This window comes from Propithecus coquereli, unplaced genomic scaffold (assembly GCF_000956105.1).
Source record: "Propithecus coquereli isolate 6110/MARCELLA unplaced genomic scaffold, Pcoq_1.0 Scaffold35, whole genome shotgun sequence".
Taxonomy (NCBI): domain Eukaryota; kingdom Metazoa; phylum Chordata; class Mammalia; order Primates; family Indriidae; genus Propithecus; species Propithecus coquereli.
Window position 1 is genome coordinate 3712456 of NW_012149174.1, and position 16153 is coordinate 3728608.

Consider the following 16153-nt stretch of genomic DNA (forward strand, 5'->3'; position numbering starts at 1 on the left):
ACCTCTCTGCATTCTCCGCATTTTCTCATTAAATAATTATAACAACTAATATTAATTGAGCACTTTCTACATGTAGGCAGAGTTCCAAATGCTACATGCCAACAATGCTATGGGATGGCATCATTAAGCCCATTTTACAGATGAAGAGACTGAGGCCCATAGAGGTTGCGTAGCCTACCCAGAGTCACGTGGCTGGGAAATGGCAGTGTTGGGATTTGACTGACAGCCTGGCTCCACAGTCTCCATGCGTGTCTTATATACAAAAAAACGAAGGTAACACTCACTACTTCACAGAGTTATCAGCTCCAATGTAAATAACATAAGCTAAAATGCCCGGGAGCTACCTGGCTCATAGAAGCAGCTTATTATAAGAATTGTCATGGTAGCCCCTGCAGCCCAGAACTTCTTCCCTCAGACGTGCAATGGAAAATAATGAAACACTTCCACGTCGTCAACCTCAGAGGTTAGGAAAACCATTCCAGAAATTCTCATAAGATCTCTGGTTCCACTTTTACAAGGAGAGGCTGCGACGAAAAGAGCGAATGCCCAAGGTCACAGAGTGGCGCAGCCAGGATTAGAACCTGAGTCCTCATCTGCCTTTCCTCGCAGTGGGACATGGGATCCGACCGAAGCTGCTTGAGTTACACGCCCTGTGCCAAGGAACGGAGTCATGTTTTTGCCACCCACTGCATGGCTTCCTCACATTAGGCAGCTGATTTCAGACAGAAAATAGGTCATACCTGCACATCTGGAGTGGATGGGCTAAAGGGCAGAGGAAAAGCAATTATTAACCACATTCCTCATCCTCTTTGCTGTTCAGGGGAGAAACCAGTATTCTTGCTCTTACTTTTTACAATGGAGTTTCCACTAATAGGAGGCTTTCCCTCTCTCTCCCTGCTAATGGACCAGTGGTAAAGCATAAATAAAGTATGGGAAACACTGCTTTTCCAGACCTCACCGAAAATCTTAAAATCTGCTGTTGACCCACAGGTCATAGCCACTTGTCACATGAAGCTGCTTTTTTCTCTGTGTTCCTATAACATAGAGAGGTAACAAACTTGATCTTAATACAATAAATGTCTGGTTTTTTGTCCAAGGCAGAATTTTTGGAAGGCGGCCGTCTCGAGAGACAGTGTGGTAGAAATCAGAAGAGGAATATGACCCTGGCCTTTTACTGACCCCGTAGACGAGTCACTTACTTCATCTAGGACTTAGCATCTCCCACTCTACCAGGGACACAGTGACACCTGCTCTTGTACTCACAAAGGGGCAGTGGGGCGTAGAGCTGCCAGGCAGGGGCCTGCTGAGTCACATGAACTGACATCAGTTTGTGTACGGGATGGGACTTGAATGAAAATACATTTTTTTTCTTATCAAATAACTTCTCAGAGTTCTTGTTTGCAAAGCAAGGGAGCTGGACTATGTATGTCTCTGAGGCCCCTTACAGCTCTGACATTGTGACCCTCACTCCCCCTTCTGTCAGGGTAAAGAGGGGATCAGCACTCCCTAGGGGGGCCTGGACTTTGGGGTCCTAGAACCTGGGCTTCTATCCAGCTTTGCCCTTTCTAGCTGGTGACCTTGAGCAAATAATTTCCTTGACTTTTCTGGCAAAGTTCTTCATCTGTAAAATGAAGACAATAATAAATACTTCAGTAGCATTATTGTTTCCATGCAATAAGTGTATAAGTGAAACAAGTATATAAAATGTATTTGTTTTCAAGCAAAATAAGTATATAAAAATGCCTAGCACCATATTTGACTCCTTTCTTGGGAGACACAAACCACACATTGCTTAATCTTGAAAGCCAGGGACATAGGGCTGGAAATGTCTTTAAAATTTCCTGCAGAACATTAGCTATATCATGTAATTCTTCTTTATTCTGTTTTTCCTTTTGGGGATTGGATGGAGCCACCTGCTTTAGTGCCTTTGTAAACATAAAAAAAGTCCATGAAATGTCATGAATCCCTTTATGCTTTTAGAAGAGGGCCGGAGGCAGGGTGATTTGGCTTGCTTGAACTCCCGGGTTCCAGAAAGGACGTGGGGTAAAGAAGACCAGTTGTCCAGGGTAAAGATAAGGACCCCATGAGCGCACAAGAGGGGGTTCCATGATCCAGGGTTCTTTGTCCCTCAGGAACCTTTAGAGGTCAGCAATAAATAGCAATGACCACTTGTGAGAACAAGCAGAACCAACTAAGCAGAGAAAAATGAAATTGTCATTTGTAAAACAAAGAATTAAAGATGGAGTTTTTCCAGTAGGCGGTCTTGTGTGGTTGTGATTTTGATTGATTGAAGAATAAAACAAGAGAGAGAGCTAAAGGAGAAAATTATAAAAAATAAAAAACGAGGCCTTATAATTGGTTTAAAAATATTATAGTATACATGAGCCTTAGCTTATCAGAGCCACGGGGTGAGTAGCATCGTGATGGTAAAGTTGTGATTCAGACCAGAGTCTAACCCTGAGCTAAGTGGAAACTCACCCTTGGCCCCCACACCCTTGTCTTTACCGTGGCTTATTTTCCACCACAGTCACACTACAAAGGAGAAGGGATGTTTTTCAATTATAGGCATGTATAATTTTATTGTGCTTCACAAATATTGCATTTTTACAAATTAAAGCTTTGTGGCAACCCTGAGTCTAGCAAGTCTATCAATATCATTTTTCCAACAGCACGTGCTCACTTTGTGTCTGTGTGTCACATTTTGGGAATTCTTACAATACTTCCAACTTTTTCATTATTATCATATCCATTATGGTGATCTGTGATCAGTGATCTTTGAGGTTACTGCTGTCATTGCTTTGGGGCACCATGAGCCATGCCCATAAGAGATGGCGAACTTGACTGATACATGTCTGTGCTCTGACTGCTCTACTGATTGGCTGTTCCACCATCTCTCTCCTTCTCCTTGGGCCTCCCTATGCCCTGAGACACAACAACATTGAAATTAGGCCAATTAATAGCTCTACAGTGACCTCTAAATGTTCAAGTGGAAGGAAGAGTCACACATCTCTCACTTTCAATCAAAAGCTAGAAGTGGTAACGCTTAGTGAGGAAGGCATGTCGAAAGCCGAGACAGGCTGAAAGTTAGGCCTCTTGAACTGAACAGCCAAGTTGTGAATGCAAAGGAAAAGTTTTTGAAGGAAATTAAAAGTGCTAATCTAGAGAACACACAAATGTAAGAAAGCAAAACAGCCTTATGACTGATAGAAAGGAAGTTTGAGTGGTCTGACTAGAGGATCAAATCCGCCATAACATTCCCTTAAGCCAAAACCTGATCCAGAGAAAGACCCTAACTCTACTCAATTCTATGAAGGTTGAGTGATGTGAGGAAGCTACAGAAGAAAAGTTTGAAACTAGCGAAGGTTGCTTCATGAGGTTTAAGGAAAGAAGCCTTAAAAGTGCAAGGTGAAGCAGCAAATGCTGATGGAGAAGCTGCAGCAACTTATCTGGAAGATCTAGCTAAGATCATTGATGAAGGTGGCTACACTAAACAAAGATTTTCAGTGTAAATGAAATAGCCTTATATTGGAAGAAGATGCCATTTAGGACTGTCATAGCTAGAGAGGAGAAGTCAATGCCTGGCTTCAAAGCCAGTCAGACCCTCTTGTTAGGAGCTAATATTAGGAGCAGATGACTTTAAGTTGAAGCTAATGCTCATTTACCATTTCAAAAATCTTAGGGCCCTTAAGAATTATGCTAAATCTACTCTGCCTGTGCTCTATAAATGGAACAACACAGCCTGGATGACAGCACATCTGTTTCCAGCATAGTTTACTGAATATTTTAAGCCCACCATTGATACATACTGCTCAGAAAAAAAGATTTCTTTTAAAAGATTATTGCTCATTGACAATGCACCTGGTGACCCGAGAGCTCTGATGGAGATGTACAAGGAGATTAATGTTGTTTTCATGCCTGCTAAAACCTATTTTGCAGCCCATGGATCAAGGAGTAATTTCAACTATCAAGTCTTATTAAGAAATACATTTTGTAAGGCTATTGCTATAGATAGTGATTTCTCTGATGGATCTGGGCAAAGTAAATTGAAAACTTTATGGAAACGACTCTTGTAGATGCTGCTAAGAACACTCATGATTCACGGGAGGAGGTCAAAATATCAACATTAACAAGAGTTTGGAAGAAGTTGATTCCAACTCTCATGAATGATTGAGTGGTTCAGGACTCCAGTGGAGGAAGTAAATACAGATGTGGGGGGGGGATGGAAAGAGGAGTAAATTAGATGTGGAGCCTGACGATAGTATTGAATTGCTGCAATCTCACAATATAACTTGAACAGATAAGCAGTTGCTTCTTATGCATGAGCAAATTAAGTGGTTTCTTAAGATAGGGTCTATTCCTGGGGAAGATGCCGGGAACATTGTGGAAAGGACAACAAAGGATTTCAAATATTATATAAACTGAGTTGATAAGACAGCAGTAGGGTTTGAGAGGATTGACTCCAATTTTGAAAAAAGTTCTGCTGTGGGTCAAATGCTATCAAACAGTATCATATGCTAGAGAGAAATGTTTCGTGAAAAAAGGAGTCAATCAATGCAGCAAACTTCATTGTTGTTTTATTTTAAGAAATTGCCACAGCCACCCCATCCTTCAGCAACCACCACCCTGATCAGTGAGCAGCCCTCAACAGCCACGCAAGACCCTCCACCTGCAAAAAGATTACAATTCCCTGAAGGCTCAAATGATCATTAGCATTTTTAGTACTGAAGTATTTTTTAATTAAGGTATGTACATTGTTTTTTAGACATACTACCATTGCACACTTAATAGACTACTGTGTAGTATAAACATAACTTTTATATGCACTGGGAAACCAGAAAATTTGTTCGACTCACTTTATTGCAATATTCATTTTTTTTGCAGTGGTCTGGAACCAAACCTGCAATATCTCTGAGGTTATGCCTGTATTTTCAACAATTAGTGAGCTATAAGAAAAGAGATGCCATCCACTTCAAAAATGAAGACAGTTTCTATCCTGGTGAAAGTCATTTCAAAACTCTTTATGAAGCAGTAGTTGACAGTGGAGGGAGGGAACCACTTTTTGGCAAAACTTCACCAAGCTGTAGCCCTTCCCGGGATGGGCTTGGTGTGGGGACCACTATCTGGCATCGCACTCGGGGTTTATCAGCTGGTGCAGGTGGCACTGTTCATTGACCACAGAGCTCTACCCTTGTGAGTGTCCCAGAATAGCTGCAGCTACCTGAGAGCAATCCAGTCCTCAGGGACTCATTATTGTCCCAGATAAACAGCGTTGCCGCAGCCAGCACGTAATGGCTGTATTTAACTGTGATAAGTGATGGGCAGACGTGCCCGAGTGAGTGGATCTCTGCGAGGGCCTGAGTAATTGGACAAAGGCAAGCTGGCTGGCAGCAGGTATTTCTTGCACATCATAGAGCTGATGCCACTGGGTTTTAGACTCCCGGGAATAAATATGACAGACATGGGGAGCGTGCCTTCTAAACGAGTAAGACAGCATAGACCTACAGGATTTCGATTATGCTAATCACAAAGATATTTGAGGAAGGAAATAAGAAAAGTTTGGAAAATGGGTTAGATTAATAGAGGCAGGCGTCCTGGTAGAGGTGGAATCTCACACCACAGAAGGGCTAGTTTGGAAATATTGGGGTGTAGAATAAGACAGACATTTTTCTCTAGACTTACATTTACTTTTGAGAGTGGGTGCCTGGACATTTTATGAAATGTAACCAGCATAAGTCTTAGGCTGTAAAGGTCAAAGAAGTAAAGGTGAGAATGGTCATATTTTGATAGTTTCAATATGGAAAGAATTTATTAGTATTCAGGCATATTTTTGTTCTCTGTAATTCTCTAGAAATTTTTGTGTGATAAATGAAGATGAGTAACTAAATCCCATTCTTAGCAAGGCTTCCCTCATGACATAGAAAGGGGACTCAGCAGGTGGACAGAGATTGTCTCAATGCGTTTGGTGTGCAGCTATGATTCCACGAAGAGGAGTATTTCATTCCTCTGGTCAGAAGGGGCAGGCAGGCCTGGAATTCTGAAGATACCTGACACACACATGCCTGATGGAGACCACACATTGTGGTGCTAGTCTTCATACATGGTACATACATGGTACATACATATGTGGTATAAGAGAAGGGCCTATTTGCATGTGGTTGTGTGAGTGTGATGCTCCATGTAACAGGGGTGGGTTATCCTGCTGTCAGACAAGCCATCAATTCAGAGGAAAACCCAAGTGTGAGGTAGAAGTATGGCCACTTCTCCAGAACTCCTGCTTTAAGGGGTGCTCCAAAAATCTCTGCCATGGGGCCGGGCGCGGTGGCTCACACCTGTAATCCTAGCACTCTGGGAGGCCGAAGCGGGTGGATCGCTCAAGGTCAGGAGTTCGAGACCAGCCTGAGCAAGAGCGAGACCCCGTCTCTACTAAAAAATAGAAAGAAATGATCCGGACAACTAAAAAAATATATATAGAAAAAATTAGCCGGGCATGGTGGCACATGCCTGTAGTCCCAGCTACTCGGGAGGCTGAGGCAGGAGGATCGCTTGAGCCCAGGAGTTTGAGGTTGCTGTGAGCTAGGCTGATGCCACGGCACTCTAGCCCGGGCAATAGAGTGAGACTCTGTCTCAAAAAAAAATCTCTGCCATGGATGTGTGTGTGTGATTCATAGAAGGAGACTCATTCTGAAATTTTGGACTTTAGAGTCCAGAAATTAGGAGGCTTCCTTATATACTGGTAACAGATTAACATCCAGCCGTTCAAGTTTATAATTCTGCACGTTGTATAATGGAGCTTGTCCAAGATCTCACAATCACAACATGAGAGAGATGGAAGATATAATAGAAAATCTCACCCAGGCCCCCATTTCATAGAGGAAAAATCAAGTGGGCGGGGGAGGGGGATTAAGGAGCAGGGCCGAGGCCCTACCTCTCGTCAGAAGCATGCTGGACTGCAACTCTGGTCTCTGTCTCACTTAGTGTCGTAATTTTCCCTTTGCACAGATCAAAAAATTCAGACAGGACAGATCTTCCATAATCCCTCTGCTTGACAAGAGCAAAAAGAGAACTAGCTCAACATTCTGGAACTTCCCGCCATGATCACCTACTAAAAATCCAAGCTCACTACTTCTCCACTCTGTTCAGTTTCACACCTTGCATACCAATAAATATCAGGAAAGTGAAGCCCAAGCTTGGTTCTTCATTTTCATTGATTCCAGAGTCTATTCCTGTGTCTCCAACAAGGGGGCCGCCCTGAACCAGTCAGAGCCAGCAGAACGAATGAGGGTGACTTCAGTACCACCCCCTCCTCAAATGGTAGCAGCAGAAAGGGACTTGTACTGCCACCATCTGGCCTTTAGGGGTGTCCCAGACACGGCAAGTATGTGGTGAGAGGGACGGAAACAGCACAAATTGTCTACTTTTTCATTCTCTTAAAATAAGCTTCGTGTGAGCAGACTTTCAGAGTAGCAGGAACGGGGCTGCGAAAAATAGAGTGCGGTGCAGCTGCACCCGTTAGAACTTTGGGGGAAAACACATATTATTTACCAGACAATAATAGATACCAGAGAATAATAATGATTATTATAGTGTTTGGGATGGCGAACGCTGTAGTTAAGGTTCCAGAATGGCTCTCATTATAATCCCGTTTTCCCCAGTCTCTTGTGAAAGCCTGGAAATTTTCTTCAAGTAGGCTGATGCTGTCCATGTTTGGTCTTTGTCCAAAGGTGATTTGAATATAAAGAAATGTATTTGAGAAATATTCCTCTTTTTTTTTGGTAGTGATTACATTAAAGAAAAAATCTACCTCCTTGAGAAAGCAGTTGCTGCATTCTTAAGTCAGTAACTCAAAATCGTGCTGTTTCCAAGTTGCTGGAAGAAAATGTTAAACACTCTCCCTCCCTGCTTTTAAAGAAAGAATTCAGAGGTCTCCTCTGACTACAAGATTCGGTCACTCTTGGTCCCAGGCCCAGAGATGGGGATGGTTTCCCTCCCTGCACAGCAGCTTCCAAGCTGTGCTTGATAAACGCGAAAGAATTGTCCCCAGAAGCTGCCCTTGTGTCCTTGCATTCACTTGTTTCTGCAGCTCCTTCCCAGCCCCACATTGGATGGTGGCCCTTGGTGCTTTTGTTTTTGTATCTCTTCTCTCCATTGTCTCTTATTCTCAAAAAAGAAAGAAAGGAAGAGAGAGAGAGAGAGAAATCAACTGTGAGCTCTTTACTCAGAGATAAATACCCACATTTCCAAATCTGACCATGGCAAATGAAAAGGTTTCCATGGCCTTGTAATTCCGCCCCTGTTGCATATTTGTGGTGTTTTGCATTTTCACTTTGGTTATTTAATATACATATTAAATACACACAGATCTGGTGATTTAATGTGATTTGGGGAACTCAGGCATTTCCTGTCATGCACATTGAGATTTTCAAGCCTTGTTTTTGGCTGGTGATTATTATCGTTGCCATTAACACCGAGATTTGGATAGCAGCGTTAAAAGCACAAGCTTCTACTTAGTCCTCCCGATGGGCATTTTGACCTCATCATACTCTTGCTAAATTCATGTTGCAAACACTCTGAGCAAGTTTCCAGGTTCCTTTGTAGCCTCCATTTCTTCATCTATAAAAGGAGGAAATTGTACTGTATTACCTCTGGGGTCCTATTCAAGTCCTCAATTCCGTCCCCTCTCTGAAATTCTTTGTTCATTGTTCTAAGAATAATCTCAACAGTTGTAAAGATGTTACAAGTCCTCTGTCAACACTTCACCTTAGCCTAACTTCCCCATTCACATTTCTGACATCGCCATTTGTTGGCAGGAAAAAAGGGTGCGGTCTGGGGGCATGGCAGAACGGAGCTGCTTGACTCTTATTCGCTTGACGAAAGTGTGTCGAGCACCAACAGAGTCTGAACTAGGTGCTGGGTGCAGAGACATGAGCAAAACAGACACAACCCCAGCCCACAGGGGCTTTACAGTTTGGTTGGTGGATTTCTAAGTGGCCACTTCCCGGGAGTGACTGAGTGTCCTCATGAGGCTATACTTCAAACCAGTGAACTACTGACAAATGAAATAAACTAGCAGGGACAAAGAGGCGGAGCCTGGTGTCTTGGCAAATGTGGGGATGGTTGTTCCCCAGAAACTGACTTTCCTGGTTCAAAGTCCTGTTCAGACCTTCTGCCTGCAAGGTTGGTCTATTGTCTTCCAGTCCTGTGCTACTATTTGTTTTGGATATGAAGAGATGTGAATGGTCCACCTTTGACAGGCCGGACCCACAAACAGAGAGGAGCAAGCATTTCTTCCCGCTTAATTGCCTCTGTAGGAAACTTCTGAAGAGAGGTGTATGTGTCCATGGTAATTTTTCATTTGCTAAAGAGTGAATCTCTTGGCCCTCCTTGCAGCAAACACCAGGGCATACAGGGGTGAGAAGTTACGTGGAGTACAGGGCTGAGGTCTGGAGCTTCAGGGTCCCCTGTGACCTCACCTGGCTTTGGGATGACCTTGGGTGACTCACAGACCTCCTGCTAGTTAAGCATGCAGTCATGTGGAGGGTGAAAGTTGCTGGGCTGCCAAGGATGCTGTGGTCTTTGGGCGAGGGCGTGGTGCACCGTGCTCACTGTGGTATTCCAAAAAGCAACTAGAGTTTCATTTCCTCACACAAAGCTGGCAAGGTTGACCCTGAGCAGACCGTGAATGAAGCTCCTGTTGCTATCCCACTGTGCTGCCTCCGTTCTGGGGCTTGTCTGAGGTCTGCGCTGCAGCCGGCCGGAGAGTGTGCTGCCGTCTGACTCACGCCTGGGTTCTCCCCAGCTGGGCGGAGGGGGGCATTTGGTCCCGTAGATTCTGACGGCCCCTTCTCCTCTTTTTTCAGGAACGCTCACTCACGGAGAGAGGGCCCAGAGCAAACCATGTCACGCCATCCAATGACACCAGCTGGTCAGCTCACCACCCCCTCTGGCTAAAACTCAAGCAAATAAAGCCGCTTCCTGTCATTAAGCATCTCAGAGGAAGCAGCCCTCCCCTGGTGGCCTCCAGCCCAGAGAAGCCAGCGCGGGGGGCCCACCAAGCGGGCCCAGCCTTCCTGCTGCCACCACCTCTGCTTCTCCCCAGAGGAACTTAGGGATCTCACCCCTGGTTTTAAAAAAACCAAAACACCAACAAGCCACAAGGACCAATGTAGGTATTCTCCCTGCTCCATCTTCAAGGCTCAGTGGCTGAGGCTGGAAGATGATACGGATTGGAAAACGAAAATCTTTTTTTAATCTTTTTAAAAACTGCTGTGGTTTTGCTGCTACACTAAGAATTGTGATTTGCATTGTACGGTTTTGGACCTATACTGTTCATGTTTTGACGGCGGAGAGGGATGGTGCTGGAGTCCCAGCACTTCAGGTTCGTCTCTGTCCTGCCCAGGATGCACTTTTAAATGAAGAGTTAGAATATTTTATTGGCTAATATACTTTTCTTGTTATTTTTACAAAGGCCACCTTTATCCTTTTTGATGCCATATTTTCAGTGTTACACTTTTATGGCTTTTAATTTTCGATTTGACAGATGTAAGAAGCAGCATGAATAGTTTATACTGTGGTTTTTCAGAGACTGAATGCCAAGAGAACTCGGTAAATGTTTATTCTTCTCAGCTTTCTCTTTAAATTCCCCTAAATAGCGCCCCATTTGGGAACAGAGGAAGAGTGTTGAACTGAAGACCAAAATGCCCTCAAGGTGTAAAATAATCCGAGGGGGAATATTTGCTGGGCGTCACGAAAGACTCAGATGAAATTTCAGCCCTGATGGTTTTTGGTGATCCAGGAAGTCAGTGAGACAATCTCTCTATACGCAGAGCCCTTTCATGATAATTAGAATAGTATGGACAAACCAATGAAAACAAGAGGGAAAGTGAGAAAGATCGCCCATGATTCTGTTTCACTGTTTGCTTTCTCCTGTCATGGTTAAGAGAAATGTGCAATTCGATCCTCAATCAGTGGGTGGAGGATAACAGGGTAGATTCACTTGTGTGCACTTGTACAGTTGTAGCTGCGAGTCCAGAAGTCCTCTAGAGCATGTGTACTGGCACTGAGTTGGTGAGACAGTTGTGGAGTATCCCATTCTGATGAGTACAGAAAAAAAAAAAAAAAAGAGAGAGAAAAAATTAAGAAAAAAATCAAAAAAAGAAGAAAACTAAAAAAAAAAATCAAATCACCTTGTGATTCAGTGTATCTGTTTACTAACTCAAATAAAGCAATTGTTCCCTCTGGAGGGGTCCAAGTGCCCCTGTCCCAGGAGGCTGCATGGCCCCAGCAGGAGGGGTGGTGGGGCAAGGGCGAGCCGGGCCAGGTGGTGTCATGCGGCCTTGAAGCGCCACGGGGCCGAGGATGCGGTGTACATACTGTATTTCTATATTCTCCTTTGTACAGACTCACTTAACACGTCAAGCTACTGTTTTACAGGTGCTCCTTATTTATTAGAGCTGTGAGAGCTTAGGGGACACACCTGGCGAGCGAGCTCGCTTTTTAAAAATGAAATTTGGGGGCAGGGGATGGGAGGTGGGAGGGAGGGGAAGCTCGCAAGCCCGGGGAGAGATTTATAAAAGTAAACAAAAGAAACATTTCCAGCAACAAATTAAAAAAACAGATAAACCCCAGCACCAAACCCACCCACGCAGGAAGAAGCAGCCCCTCCTCTGGGTGCTCGTTTTCCTGCTGGGCTCACAACATGCTCCTCTCTCCCTGACTGGTGTCAGATTCATCAAACAAAAATAAATCTCTAAGAAAAAAATGTACTTACATGTGCCTATTTGGCTTTTCTCATTATTATGACTATTGTTGTTGTTATTTTCCTTGTTACAGAAGTATTCACTTTTCTCCTCCTGGGAAACATTTTCTACAATAGAGCTAAAAAGTTTTCTTAAAAGATGGCGAGCTCTAGGGATGGCACTGACCCTTCCTGAGCTTCAGCGGCCCGCGCGTGTCTGCCGACGAGAGCCCGCTCAGTCCGTTCAGGGGCCTGCTTCCCGCCCACGCCCATCGTGGACAGCACGCGGTGCGTGGGAAGTGAGTTTTGGGGCCTGTAGACCCAGGTGTGGTGTCCTTTCCAAGTGCTCTCCAAGTCCTGACCTTTTTTAGCTCCAGGCGTTCAGGTCTAAGGATGCCAGCATCTCCCATGGGTTCCACTCACATCCACACACCATCTCGCCCCATTGACCAGGAGAGAGTTTTGTTTTCACTTCATGTGAACACGATCGGTCAATTTGGCTCTTCTTTGGTACTTAAGTTAGACATCAGATAGTTTCAAAGGTGGAAAGTACACTAATATCTAGTTCTAGTCAATGTAAAGTTAGCCCAATCCTATTGTTCTACATGAGGGAAAACCGAAGCCTGGAAAAGCGGATTGACTCGTCCAGGGTCCCACATTTACTGGATTTATGTTACCAAAACACGAATGTTCATGGAAATCTTAGACACCCTGAGCAGTTCCCTCCAAGTGGTCATCTTGTGGATTCTGGAGACCTGGTTTCCTTCTCTCAAGGAGCCTGAGAGAGTCTCGGAGGCTTTCTGGTGCAGGGTTCTGTTTACAGTGGCGACTCCATCTGAACCCCGCCGAGGCAGGCCCAGCTGAGGACGTATGTGCCAGGCGCGGGGGCACCGGCTGTGGGTGTCTGGTGCAAAGCCCCCGATAGCATTATTCATCTCAACTTGGCCATAGAGCCAGTCATCCAGGATATTGATTTTACTTTTGTCTGTAGTCCAAGGTTGTCCAGCAAACATTTTGACCTTTCTGGAAACAAAAGGTACCTTTGTTCCAACATGAAAAGACTCCGTGGCATCTCCTCAGCCATGAGCAGCCCTTTCCCTTCCTCTTCCTCCTCCTGATTTTGGTGCCTTCTCTTAGTGCTCCTGCAGTGCACAGTTCTCTTGGGCTGTCAAAACTACATATAAAGAGAAATAGAAACAATAGCAAGCAATAGCTAGTATGTGTTGAGCGTGTGTGCATTCGTCTCGTTTAGCCCTATGAGGAAGGGCCTGACATTTTCCCTTTAAATATGAAGAACCTGCAGCTCAGTGAATTTAGTAATCACCCAAGGTCACACAGCCAGTGAGTTGCAGAATGGGATTGGAACCCAGGAGGTTTGGCATCAGAGCCCAGGCCTCACGACCAATCTGGAGAAAAACTATTGACATCTTCATGAGAGACGTTTTGACTTCCCGTAAATTTGTGGCAGTGACGCAGTTTTATTCTAAAGTGGCCCTCATCTGAAACTAAGCCAGAGGGTTGCATGTTACTGAGTAGCGCCCACTGCACCTTATTGGATGTGGGGAAACATGGAGGACACTTTGCTTTTTGAGAAATAAGCCAGGCAGTGTTTTCCTTGGTAGTTGTCAAACCCCCACTGAACACAAGGCCCCACGCCTGATGCCAGCCAAGGGGCGACCAGAGAAGAAAACTCACAGCCCCTGCCCCAGTGGACTGTGGAAAGATGGACCACTTCTTGGTCTCACCAGCACTCTCTCGGTGTTTTCCAGGGTTTACATATTGTACATCTAGAGCCTGGACTTAATGCCCTTCCCTCGCAGGTGTCCCCCTGATACTACATGGACAGCTTGAGCTGCAAGCAGGCCTGCAGGTGCCAGCTCATGCTGCCCACGTGGCATAGCCAAAGGCCAGGGCTGGGGCCCAGGTGCAAGACACTCAAGACTCCTACTGACTCCCTCGGCCTCCTCCTCCACCCCAAGGAACAGACTCTTAGCTTCCTTGACCAGTTTCAATAGGGACCCCCCCGAGACATTTCATACCTATTTGTTGCTCTTCATTGGTTCTCTGTGGCCTACAAAGTCAAAGTCAAGGGCAGAGTGTGGCATGCAAAGCCCCCCTAGCTCTGGCCCAGCTTTGTCTCCAGCTTTGTCTACTCCTGCTCCCTGCCCGCCAGCCCCACCGACAGGCCACCCGTCCTGAATTAGGAGCTGGTTCCTGGTGCTCCTGCTCTCTCCCACTCCTGTGCCTCTGCACATGAATGTCTTTCCTTCCTCCTCCCTGTGCAATTTCTGCAGCCCAACTGCTCTGGTGAGGCTTTCCCCGGAGCCTGCGGGGACCACCTCCTCCCCTCCCCCACCGGGGCGGGCACTCTGCCATGCTGATCTCCAGCCAGGGGGCAGCACACTCGGCTCATTCACCTGCCTGCCTGTGCCCTTTCCTAGTCTGCGGAGTCCTTAAGGACAGGGACTGTGTCTTATTTGCTTCTTATCCTCCGTGGCACATGCCCAGCACATGGAAAGCCCTCATTATTATAATTACGACTTTAAAAATTAATAAGCATCTCCTTCAAGGATCAGCTTACATGCCACCCCTCCATGAGGCCAAGGTGGAAGCCCTGAGTAGCAATTAATTGCTTCTCCCTTGGGCTCCCATGACCCTTGTTTAAATCGACCGAGGCCATTTCTGGAGCTGTACTGAACTGTCTTCCACGTCATCGGGCTCCTCGGAGGTAGGCATTGTGGCCCTTTTAACTTTGCATCCTTGAAGAGCTCCCCACCACTCTTGGAACTGAACAGTTGGCTGGGTTGAAGCACCTTTTTTTTTTTTTTGAGACAGAGTCTCATTCTGTTGCCCTGGCTAGAGTGAGTGCCGTGGCGTCAGCCTAGCTCACAGCAACCTCAAACTCCTGGGCTCAAGCGATCCTACTGCCTCAGCCTCCCGAGTAGCTGGGACTACAGGCATGCGCCACCATGCCCAGCTAATTTTTTCTATATATATTTTTAGTTGTCCAGATAATTTCTTTCTATTTTTTAGTAGAGATGGGGTCTTGCTCTTGCTCAGGCTGGTCTCGAACTCCTGAACTCAAACAATCCACCTGCCTTGGCCTCCCAGAGTGCTAGGATTACAGGCGTGAGGTACCGTGCCCGGCCTGGGTTGAAGTACTTTTATCCTACTAGCTTAGTGATAGAAGAGGACATTAAAACCCTGAAAACCAGAGCATGTGTGCAGCAAACACAGAAGGACTCCAGAGTTTCATTTTGTGTTTCTGGTGCCCAAGGGAGGGAGGTGCCCGTGCCACCGCAGGCAGCCGGTCAGCCGGCACATCTCTGGGCTTCTTCAAAACGCAAGGCCAGTGCTAAGTGCTGGGAGCCACACCAAGGGGATAAGGAGCAGTCAGTGCCCTCATGTTTCTGGGCTTAACACTGATTCCAGGTCACAGAATTGTTACTCATTTTACCCAGAAAAGTCTTAGATATGAGATCATTCTTTGACCCTTGGACACATTTAGAGATGGAAAGATAGATTTTGATACCCAGAAAGTGCCTCTTATTCTATCTCTTGACTGCAGGTAGAATGAACAGTTGCCACCCGGGTATGTCATTCTTCTAGCAAAGGAAGGGCCTTGGCTGAGAAATGGGTCCCATCCATAACATGCTTCACACCACTCAGGCCCCTCACCTAGGAAGAGACAGAGCCAAGATTTGAACCCTCTGCTCCCAAGTGCAGCACTCCTCTGATGGCTGCAGAAATACCAGCGTCAACTCAGCTCATAACTCAGTTTGACTCTGAACCAGCCGATGGGACACATGTCTGATGATGTCATTCTAGCTGCTTCTAGACCTGGGGCAGCAGGTGATGCTCTCTTTTCCCAGCTGTTCCTCACATGCAGGTTTGGGCCAAACCAGCAGACAATAGACCCCTCCCAGAAGGAATAGACGCAACAGTTAATTTTAATGAACACTTGTCCAAAGTTTACTAAATGCCACTTAGTTATGTTATTTCATTTATGCCTCACAATAACCGCATGAGGTCAGTACTATTATCCCCATTTTACAAATGAGGAAACTGAGCACACAGAGGCCAAGTAAGTGGCAGAGCCTGGAACTGTGTTCAGGTAGAGTGATCCCAGGACTCACACTCCACCAGCACACTCAGCTGTGGGCCCCCCTTGTGTGTGGATAGATGCCTGCATGCACGAATAACATGTGTGGCCAGATTGTACACCAGTCACTTTCACATATGTCATCTCGTCTTTGAGAGCATCAAGCTTAGAAGTAACACAGAGGAACATAAAAGTGGTTCCTATCTCCTGAGTTAGAGTAAAAGTCAATTGCCCATCTCTTCTTGACCTCACAAACTTCCAATAAAGTCCCATCCTGGTGAGAACTCTTCTTCACAAACATTGCCAGTTTCATGATC

At 45.5% G+C, this 16153-nt stretch overlaps 1 protein-coding gene across 1 annotated transcript in view; it reads left to right on the forward strand.

The window, feature by feature from the left end:
• The window catches only part of SOBP (sine oculis binding protein homolog (Drosophila)), a 162101-nt gene extending 150328 nt beyond the window's left edge, over window positions 1–11773 (forward strand). The window contains exon 7 of the mRNA XM_012651152.1: window positions 9858–11773. The gene's annotated coding sequence lies outside the window, so the exon portion shown is untranslated. The remainder of the gene's footprint in view (window positions 1–9857) is intronic.
• The last annotated feature ends 4380 nt before the right edge of the window (window positions 11774–16153 follow it).